Source organism: Somniosus microcephalus, chromosome 4, assembly GCF_052327205.1.
Source record: "Somniosus microcephalus isolate GS21.2 chromosome 4, FLI_Smic_1.0, whole genome shotgun sequence".
NCBI lineage: Eukaryota > Metazoa > Chordata > Chondrichthyes > Squaliformes > Somniosidae > Somniosus > Somniosus microcephalus.
The window spans coordinates 44,516,075-44,526,859 of NC_140990.1; the positions used below are offsets into that span (position 1 = coordinate 44,516,075).

A 10,785-nucleotide genomic window follows, 5' to 3' on the forward strand; every position below is an offset into this window, starting at 1 on the left:
CACCACCTTCTCAACGGGCAACTAGGGATGGGCAATAAATGCTGGCCTTGCCAGTGGCGCCCACATCGCGAAAATTCATTAAAAAAACTTGTATACGTAAACTGGATTAAAAGCCTCTACACAAATACTTGTTCCTAAAAAATATTTTTTTACATTGTAGGGACAGTGTCTGTTTAACAACCTATTCTCCCCCAGAATCCACCTCCCTTGACAGTCTCACATTGGAAATTGTTGGGTCCTCCTGGGCTCAGAAGTACTGGGTGCTAAACCCAGCAGCTTCTCCTCCATCTCCACTCCAGCTCAAACTGAAGCAACAAAAAGACCTACACAGGTGGCCAGGAACCTACCTTCTGTCAGCCTGCAATAAAACTCTTCCTGACAGCCACTGACTAATGGTGGCCGTAGCACCCACAATTCCCCGCGCCCCAGAAAGCATTCTATCCAAGGCGCTGATTTCCCCGCTGAGAGCGCGCATGCTCCCCGGGGCCGCGGGCCACTCTGGGAGCCTGGCTCCTGTCCTTTGTCCTGAGTCGGACTCGCTGGAACCAGCTGAAGAAACTGGGAAGTGGCGGCTCGGATGGGGGAGGCGCTGCACCCTGGGTTTCCTGGTGCCGGGCCCGGCCGCTCTGATTCTGATTGAGTTTTTTGATGAGGTAACAGAGAGGGTTGATGAGGGCAATGCGGTTAACGTGGTGTACCTGGATTTCCAAAAGGTGTTCGACAAGTGCCACATAATAGGCTTGCCAGCAAAGTTGAAGCCCATGGAATAAAAGGGACAGTGGCAGCATGGATACGAAATTGGCTAAGTGACAGAAAACAGAGAATAGTGGTGAACGGTTGTTTTTCGGACTGGAGGAAGGTACACAGTGGTGTTCCCCAGGGGTCAGTACTAGGATCACTGCTTTACTTGATATATATTAATGACTTAGACTTGGGTGTACAGGACACAATTTCAAAATTTGTAGATGATACAAAACTTGGAAGTATAGTGAACAGTGAGGAGGATAGTGATAGACTTCAAGAGGACATAGACAGGCTGGTGGAATGGGTGGACACGTGGCAGATGAAATTTAATGCAGAAAAGTGCGAAGTGATACATTTTGGTAGGAAGAACGAGGAGAGGTAATATAAACTAAAGGGTACAATCCTAAAGTGGGTGCATGAACAGAGAGACCTGGGGGTATGTGTGCACAAATCATTGAAGGTGGCAGGGCAGGTTGAGAAAGCAGTTAAAAAAGCATACGGGATCCTGGGCTTTATAAATAGAGGCATAGAGTCCAAAAGCAAGGAGGTTATGATGAACCTTTATAAAACACTGGCTCGGCCTCAACTGGAGTATTGTGTCCAATTCTGGGCACCGCACTTTATGAAGGATGTGAAGGCCTTAGAGATGGTGCAGAAAAGATTTACAAGAATGGTTCCAGGGATAAGGGATGAGGGACTTCAGTTATGTGGATAGACTGGAGAAGCTGGGGTGGTTCTCCTTAGAGCAGAGAAGGTTGAGATGAGATTTGATGGAGGTGTTCAAAATCATGAGGGGTCTGGACAGAGTAGATAGAGAGAAACTGTTCCCATTGGCGGAAGGGTCGAGAACCAGAGGACACAGATTTAAGGTGATTGGCAGAAGAACCAAAGGCGACATGAGGAAAAACTTTTTATGCAGCGAGTGGTTAGGATGTGGAAGGCACTGCCTGAAAGGATGGTGGAGGCAGATTCAATCACGGCTTTCAAAAGTGAATTGGATAAGTTACTGAAGGAAAGAAATATGCAGGGTTACGGGGAAAGGGCGGGGAGTGGGACTAGCTGAAGTGGTCTTGCAGAGAGCCAGCACAGGCTCGATGGGCTGAATGGCCTCCTTCTGTGCTGTAACCATTCTATGATTCTATAAAATATTAGAAAGTTTGTTCCACAGAAGCACGAGGTTTATCTGCTTTTATTGATGAATTTTAAAAGTCTCTATTAAAACCTGAGCCAGTGTGTTGTGAGACAAAGAGCCTTGTGTCCAATAAGGGGGATAAAGGCCCACAGCCTCCCCTGGCCCCGGGCCCTGAACAAGGGACTGGAGAAACTCACTGCCCTGCGGATCAGACAATCAGCCGGCGCTAGTCCCGCCCCTCGGACTCCCCGATTGGTTGGAGGAAGCGCCGCCGGCTCGCTCCTCCAGCCCCACCCCGCTCGCTCCCTATTGGTCGGAAGCTCCCGTCAATCACCCGGGCAGTGTGAGCTGAGCATGCACGGACCCCGGCAGCAGCTGCTGACACAACAGGTGAGAGAGCTCAGGGAGCGGGTTCATGAACCCCGGGGGGACGCGGGCCGCTCACACCCCGAGCTCAGGGAGCAGGTTCATGAACCCCGGGGGGACGCGGGCCGCTCACACCCCGAGCTCAGGGAGCGGGTTCATGAACCCCGGGGGGACGCGGGCCGCTCACACCCCGAGCTCAGGGAGCGGGTTCATGAACCCCGGGGGGACGCGGGCTGCTCACACCCCGAGCTCAGGGAGCGGGTTCATGAACCCCGGGATCCCTGATAGCCAGCCAGGAATCTTGTGCTGCTGCTGTGCCAGGGGGGAGGAGAGGAGAGGGGGGAGGAGAGGAGAGGAGAGGGGGGAGGTGTGAGGGTGCCGGTTAGTTCTCCTAGTAACCCCTAGGTGGCACCTTCATGAGTGGTTACCCCTCTCTTTTTAATCAACCAAAAACAAGTTCACAAATAAACTGACAAAAAACCAATGACCCTTTTAAACAACCCTCCACCAATCAAATTAAAATTTGGTTGTCCAGATTAATTATGCACTCCAGTCCCCGCGGCGCCCACCGGTCACGAAAAAGCTCGAGCGTGCCGGCGGACACCGCGTGCTCCATCTCTAGGGCCACCCGGGCGCGAACATGGCCACGGAAGAGGGGGAGGCAATCCGGTCAGACGACCCCCTCGCTCGCCCGCTGCCAGGACCAATTAATGGCTTTCTTGGCCAGGCCCAGGAGCAGGCCCACGAGGAGGTCCTCCGACCCGCCCGCTCCCCTCCGCACGGGGTGACCGTAGATCAGGAGCGTGGGACTGAAGTGCAACCAAAATTTGAGGAGCAGCCCCCTCAAAAAGTGGAAGAGGGGCTGCAACCTCTCACACCCCATATAAACGTGAAAGACGGACTCCTCCAGACCGCAAAACAAACAGGCGGTCTGGGAGTCCGTAAACCTATTTAAAAATCTATTGCACGGAACTGCTCTGTGCAACACCCTCCAGGCCAAATCCCCGATAGAACAAGGGAGGACTCCCGCATAGAGAGCCCCCCATTGGGGACCTCCGCCTCCGTCCGGAGGTAAAACGGCACGCCACGGCATGTCCGGACGGCAGGCGAAGATGGCAAAGTGGAAGGTGTGCAAGAGCAGCCCGTACAGGAAACCCCTCCGCGCAGAATGAAAAAGCACGGAGGGTATTTCCTCGAGACGGCTCAAGTTGTGAGGCACCGATCCCCGAGGGGAGTTTCGGGGCAAGGCGCCGATAAGGAATTCCATCCGAACGGGAGTAAGCTCGGACGGGATCTCCCCACGTGCCCGAGCCGCCTCGACGCACCTTGTGGCGCCGGGGGGCAACATCGCTTTCACCGCCCCGATGGCATCGACCGCGAGCCGGACGTCGTCCCACGACATGCGCCGCGCCAGCTCCTCTGGATGAGTGGTTACCCCTCTCTTTTCATTGGACCCAAATAAAAAAGAAACAATTTCACAAATAAGGTGACAACAACCCAATTACCCTTTTAAATAACCCTCCACCAATCAAATTAAAATTTGGTTGTCCCGATTAACAATGCACTCCAGGCCCCGCGGCGCCCACCGGTCACGAAAGAGCTCGAGCGTGCCGGCGGACACCGCGTGCTCCATCTCTAGGGCCACCCGGGCGCGAACATGGCCACGGAAGAGGGGGAGGCAATCCGGTCGGACGACCCCCTCGCTCGCCCGCTGCCAGGACCAATTGATGGCTTTCTTGGCCAGGCCCAGGAGCAGGCCCACGAGGAGGTCCTCCGACCCGCCCGCTCCCCTCCGCACGGGGTGACCGTAGATCAGGAGCGTGGGACTGAAGTGCAACCAAAATTTGAGGAGCAGCCCCCTCAAAAAATGGAAGAGGGGCTGCAACCTCTCACACCCCGTGTAAACGTGAAAGACGGACTCCTCCAGACCGCAAAACAAACAGGCGGTCTGGGAGTCCGTAAACCTACTTAAAAATCTATTGCACGGGACTGCTCTGTGCAACACCCTCCAGGCCAAATCCCCGATAGAACAAGGGAGGACTCCCGCATAGAGAGCCCCCCATTGGGGACCTCCGCCTCCGTCCGGAGGTAAAACGGCACGCCACGGCGTGTCCGGACGGCAGGCGAAGATGGCAAAGTGGAAGGTGTGCAAGAGCAGCCCGTACAGGAAACCCCTCCGCGCAGAATGAAAAAGCACGGAGGGTATTTCCTCGAGACGGCTCAAGTTGTGAGGCGCCGATCTCCGAGGGGAGTCTCGGGGAAAGGCACCGATAAGGAATTCCATCCGAACGGGAGTAAGCTCGGACGGGATCTCCCCACGTGCCCGAGCCGCCTCGACGCACCTCGTGGCGCCGGGGGGCAGCATCGCTTTCACCGCCCCGATGGCATTGACCGCGAGCCGGACGTCGTCCCACGACATGCGCCGCGCCAGCTCCTCTGGATGAGTGGTTACCCCTCTCTTTTCATTGGACCCAAATAAAAAAGAAACAATTTCACAAATAAGGTGACAACAACCCAATTACCCTTTTAAATAACCCTCCACCAATCAAATTAAAATTTGGTTGTCCCGATTAACAATGCACTCCAGTCCCCGCGGCGCCCACCGGTCACGAAAGAGCTCGAGCGCGCCGGCGGACACCGCGTGCTCCATCTCTAGGGCCACCCGGGCGCGAACATGGCCACGGAAGAGGGGGAGGCAATCCGGTCGGACGACCCCCTCGCTCGCCCGCTGCCAGGACCAATTGATGGCTTTCTTGGCCAGGCCCAGGAGCAGGCCCACGAGGAGGTCCTCCGACCCGCCCGCTCCCCTCCGCACGGGGTGACCGTAGATCAGGAGCGTGGGACTGAAGTGCAACCAAAATTTGAGGAGCAGCCCCCTCAAAAAATGGAAGAGGGGCTGCAACCTCTCACACCCCGTGTAAACGTGAAAGACGGACTCCTCCAGACCGCAAAACAAACAGGCGGTCTGGGAGTCCGTAAACCGACTTAAAAATCTATTGCACGGAACTGCTCTGTGCAACACCCTCCAGGCCAAATCCCCGATAGAACAAGGGAGGACTCCCGCATAGAGAGCCCCCCATTGGGGACCTCCGCCTCCGTCCGGAGGTAAAACGGCACGCCACGGCGTGTCCGGACGGCAGGCGAAGATGGCAAAGTGGAAGGTGTGCAAGAGCAGCCCGTACAGGAAACCCCTCCGCGCAGAATGAAAAAGCACGGAGGGTATTTCCTCGAGACGGCTCAAGTTGTGAGGCGCCGATCCCCGAGGGGAGTCTCGGGGAAAGGCGCCGATAAGGAATTCCATCCGAACGGGAGTAAGCTCGGACGGGATCTCCCCACGTGCCCGAGCCGCCTCGACGCACCTCGTGGCGCCGGGGGGCAGCATCGCTTTCACCGCCCCGATGGCATTGACCGCGAGCCGGACGTCGTCCCACGACATGCGCCGCGCCAGCTCCTCTGGATGAGTGGTTACCCCTCTCTTTTCATTGGACCCAAATAAAAAAGAAACAATTTCACAAATAAGGTGACAACAACCCAATTACCCTTTTAAATAACCCTCCACCAATCAAATTAAAATTTGGTTGTCCCGATTAACAATGCACTCCAGGCCCCGCGGCGCCCACCGGTCACGAAAGAGCTCGAGCGTGCCGGCGGACATCGCGTGCTCCATCTCTAGGGCCACCCGGGCGCGAACATGGCCACGGAAGAGGGGGAGGCAATCCGGTCGGACGACCCCCTCGCTCGCCCGCTGCCAGGACCAATTGATGGCTTTCTTGGCCAGGCCCAGGAGCAGGCCCACGAGGAGGTCCTCCGACCCGCCCGCTCCCCTCCGCACGGGGTGACCGTAGATCAGGAGCGTGGGACTGAAGTGCAACCAAAATTTGAGGAGCAGCCCCCTCAAAAAATGGAAGAGGGGCTGCAACCTCTCACACCCCGTGTAAACGTGAAAGACGGACTCCTCCAGACCGCAAAACAAACAGGCGGTCTGGGAGTCCGTAAACCTACTTAAAAATCTATTGCACGGGACTGCTCTGTGCAACACCCTCCAGGCCAAATCCCCGATAGAACAAGGGAGGACTCCCGCATAGAGAGCCCCCCATTGGGGACCTCCGCCTCCGTCCGGAGGTAAAACGGCACGCCACGGCGTGTCCGGACGGCAGGCGAAGATGGCAAAGTGGAAGGTGTGCAAGAGCAGCCCGTACAGGAAACCCCTCCGCGCAGAATGAAAAAGCACGGAGGGTATTTCCTCGAGACGGCTCAAGTTGTGAGGCGCCGATCTCCGAGGGGAGTCTCGGGGAAAGGCACCGATAAGGAATTCCATCCGAACGGGAGTAAGCTCGGACGGGATCTCCCCACGTGCCCGAGCCGCCTCGACGCACCTCGTGGCGCCGGGGGGCAGCATCGCTTTCACCGCCCCGATGGCATTGACCGCGAGCCGGACGTCGTCCCACGACATGCGCCGCGCCAGCTCCTCTGGATGAGTGGTTACCCCTCTCTTTTCATTGGACCCAAATAAAAAAGAAACAATTTCACAAATAAGGTGACAACAACCCAATTACCCTTTTAAATAACCCTCCACCAATCAAATTAAAATTTGGTTGTCCCGATTAACAATGCACTCCAGTCCCCGCGGCGCCCACCGGTCACGAAAGAGCTCGAGCGCGCCGGCGGACACCGCGTGCTCCATCTCTAGGGCCACCCGGGCGCGAACATGGCCACGGAAGAGGGGGAGGCAATCCGGTCGGACGACCCCCTCGCTCGCCCGCTGCCAGGACCAATTGATGGCTTTCTTGGCCAGGCCCAGGAGCAGGCCCACGAGGAGGTCCTCCGACCCGCCCGCTCCCCTCCGCACGGGGTGACCGTAGATCAGGAGCGTGGGACTGAAGTGCAACCAAAATTTGAGGAGCAGCCCCCTCAAAAAATGGAAGAGGGGCTGCAACCTCTCACACCCCGTGTAAACGTGAAAGACGGACTCCTCCAGACCGCAAAACAAACAGGCGGTCTGGGAGTCCGTAAACCGACTTAAAAATCTATTGCACGGAACTGCTCTGTGCAACACCCTCCAGGCCAAATCCCCGATAGAACAAGGGAGGACTCCCGCATAGAGAGCCCCCCATTGGGGACCTCCGCCTCCGTCCGGAGGTAAAACGGCACGCCACGGCGTGTCCGGACGGCAGGCGAAGATGGCAAAGTGGAAGGTGTGCAAGAGCAGCCCGTACAGGAAACCCCTCCGCGCAGAATGAAAAAGCACGGAGGGTATTTCCTCGAGACGGCTCAAGTTGTGAGGCGCCGATCCCCGAGGGGAGTCTCGGGGAAAGGCGCCGATAAGGAATTCCATCCGAACGGGAGTAAGCTCGGACGGGATCTCCCCACGTGCCCGAGCCGCCTCGACGCACCTCGTGGCGCCGGGGGGCAGCATCGCTTTCACCGCCCCGATGGCATTGACCGCGAGCCGGACGTCGTCCCACGACATGCGCCGCGCCAGCTCCTCTGGATGAGTGGTTACCCCTCTCTTTTCATTCATGAGTGGTTACCCCTCTCTTTTCATTCATGAGTGGTTACCCCTCTCTTTTCATTGGACCCAAAAAAAGAAACAATTTCACAAATAAGGTGACAAAACAACCCAATTACCCTTTTAAATAACCCTCCACCAATCAAATTAAAATTTGGTTGTCCCGATTAACAATGCACTCCAGTCCCCGCGGCGCCCACCGGTCACGAAAGAGCTCGAGCGCGCCAGCGGACACCGCGTGCTCCATCTCTAGGGCCACCCGGGCGCGAACATGGCCACGGAAGAGGGGGAGGCAATCCGGTCGGACGACCCCCTCGCTCGCCCGCTGCCAGGACCAATTGATGGCTTTCTTGGCCAGGCCCAGGAGCAGGCCCACGAGGAGGTCCTCCGACCCGCCCGCTCCCCTCCGCACGGGGTGACCGTAGATCAGGAGCGTGGGACTGAAGTGCAACCAAAATTTGAGGAGCAGCCCCCTCAAAAAATGGAAGAGGGGCTGCAACCTCTCACACCCCGTGTAAACGTGAAAGACGGACTCCTCCAGACCGCAAAACAAACAGGCGGTCTGGGAGTCCGTAAACCGACTTAAAAATCTATTGCACGGAACTGCTCTGTGCAACACCCTCCAGGCCAAATCCCCGATAGAACAAGGGAGGACTCCCGCATAGAGAGCCCCCCATTGGGGACCTCCGCCTCCGTCCGGAGGTAAAACGGCACGCCACGGCGTGTCCGGACGGCAGGCGAAGATGGCAAAGTGGAAGGTGTGCAAGAGCAGCCCGTACAGGAAACCCCTCCGCGCAGAATGAAAAAGCACGGAGGGTATTTCCTCGAGACGGCTCAAGTTGTGAGGCGCCGATCCCCGAGGGGAGTCTCGGGGAAAGGCGCCGATAAGGAATTCCATCCGAACGGGAGTAAGCTCGGACGGGATCTCCCCACGTGCCCGAGCCGCCTCGACGCACCTCGTGGCGCCGGGGGGCAGCATCGCTTTCACCGCCCCGATGGCATTGACCGCGAGCCGGACGTCGTCCCACGACATGCGCCGCGCCAGCTCCTCTGGATGAGTGGTTACCCCTGTGTTAAATCCCTAATTGACTGTTATTGGGCTTATGAGTTTCACCTGTGATTTGTAGTATATTAGTTCTGTTTTTCCCCCTTCTCTGTGCTCAGTCTTGACAAGCCTTTGTGCCAAGTGGTTGCTTGTCAGAGCTCCTAAAGTGTAATTGTATCTTTGTGTTTATTAAGTAAAGTACTTTGTTTGTACTTTATACCTGCCTCAAGCCTCGTCTCTGCACTTGGGTCCAGATCCAGCCTCGCCCTGACAGCAAGACTGAGCCAGTATGGACCCAGCAGTGATGGAGGAATTTCGTTCTATTCTCTCCCTTCAGGGTGCTTTCCTCGGCCGCCTTGAGCAACTTCTCCAAGGCATTTTGGACAAGGTAGATACGTGGACTCAGGCCATTCAACACCTAGCTGCTGTGGTTTCTGCTCGGGACGTTCCTCTTCGGTCAGTTCCTTTGGGTGCTACCCCACCGGTCGCCGATCACCAAACTTACCGAGAGCCTCGCCTACTGGCGCCGGAGCGCTATGATGGTGATCCAGGCAAGTGTCGTGGCTTCCTGACCCAGTGTTTCCTGGTTTTTGAACTTCAACCTTCCATGTTCCATTCATCTCGCTCTAAGGTAGCATTCATTATTTCACTACTTTCGGGAAAAGCTCTCGCCTGGGCTACCGCTATCTGGGAGCAGCAATCTTCGGTCTGCTTCGATGTTGTCGACTTCACCGCTGAGATGGGCAAGGTCTTTGACCATCCTGTGAGTGGACGGGAGGCAGCTAAGAGACTTTTGAATCTCCGCCAGGGTGGCTGCAGCGTAGCCGTCTTTGCCATTGAGTTCCGCACACTCGCTGCGGAGAGTCGCTGGAACACCGAGGCCCTTCTTTCCATGTTTTTTTATGGCCTTTCCGGAACTATCAAGGATGAACTAGCGTCCAGAGAGATCCCGGAGGACCTTGACACGCTCATCTCCCTTGCTGTCAGAGTGGATAACCGCCTCCGGGAGCATGCTAGAGAGAGGAGATTCACTACTTCCACAAGGGTGAAATCGTCTGGTGTTCTGGATTTGACCAGGAGTTTCCAAGTACCCCCGAGTCCACCTGTTAGCATGGAGGAGACACCTATGCAACTCGGCAGAACTCGGCTCTCCCAGGTTGAGAGACAGAGGAGATTGAGAGAGGGGTGTTGTCTTTACTGTGGCCTGTCTGGTCATTTCAGAGCCACATGCCCAGAGCTTCAGGAACAAGCCAGGAGGATTGGGAAGATACGGATTGATCAAACCCCTTCTTCTACCCCTTCTGTCTTCCAAACCCTGATTCCTGCTCGTCTCTCTTGGGAGGGAAAGCAGTTCAATCTGCAGGCGTTCATTGACTCCGGGGCCGCGGGTTGTTTTATTGACCGTACCCTGGTGCACAGACTGAAAATTCCTTTCTCCTGCCTGGATAAGCCTTTACAAGTCATGGCCCTCGATGGCAGGCCCCTTGGTTCTGGGCACATTCATCATATCACTGGAGTGTTACAGGTCCAAGTGGGGGAGAGACATCAAGAGTTGCTGCAGTTTCACCTGATAGATTCCCCTGAGCTCCCTCTCGTTCTTGGACACCCGTGGCTCTTTCTCCACAACCCTCATATTGACTGGGCTACTGGGATGGTGCTGGAGTGGGGCCCTTCATGTTCAACTAACTGTCTCAAGGTCTTCCCTAGTCTGCCTCGTCCTTCCTCTCCCGAGCCAGCCGATCAGCTGGATCTTGCTCGTGTGCCTCCTGAGTATTCGGACCTCCATGCGGTATTTAGTAAGGGGCGGTCCTCTACACTCCCCCCACACTGGCCCTACGACTGTGCGATTGATCTCCTGCCTGGCACTAGCCCTCCTCGGGGTCGGCTCTACTCTCCCTCTGGTCCTGAGAATGTTTCGATGGAGGAATATATCAAAGGAGCCCTCGCCACAGGTTTCATTCGTCCTTCCACCTCCCAGCGAGTGCAGGT

General features: G+C 56.4%; 1 pseudogene; it reads left to right on the top strand.

The window, feature by feature from the left end:
* LOC147118767 (uncharacterized) overlaps positions 1-10,785 on the top strand; it is a 166,371-nt pseudogene that overhangs the window by 100,345 nt on the left and 55,241 nt on the right.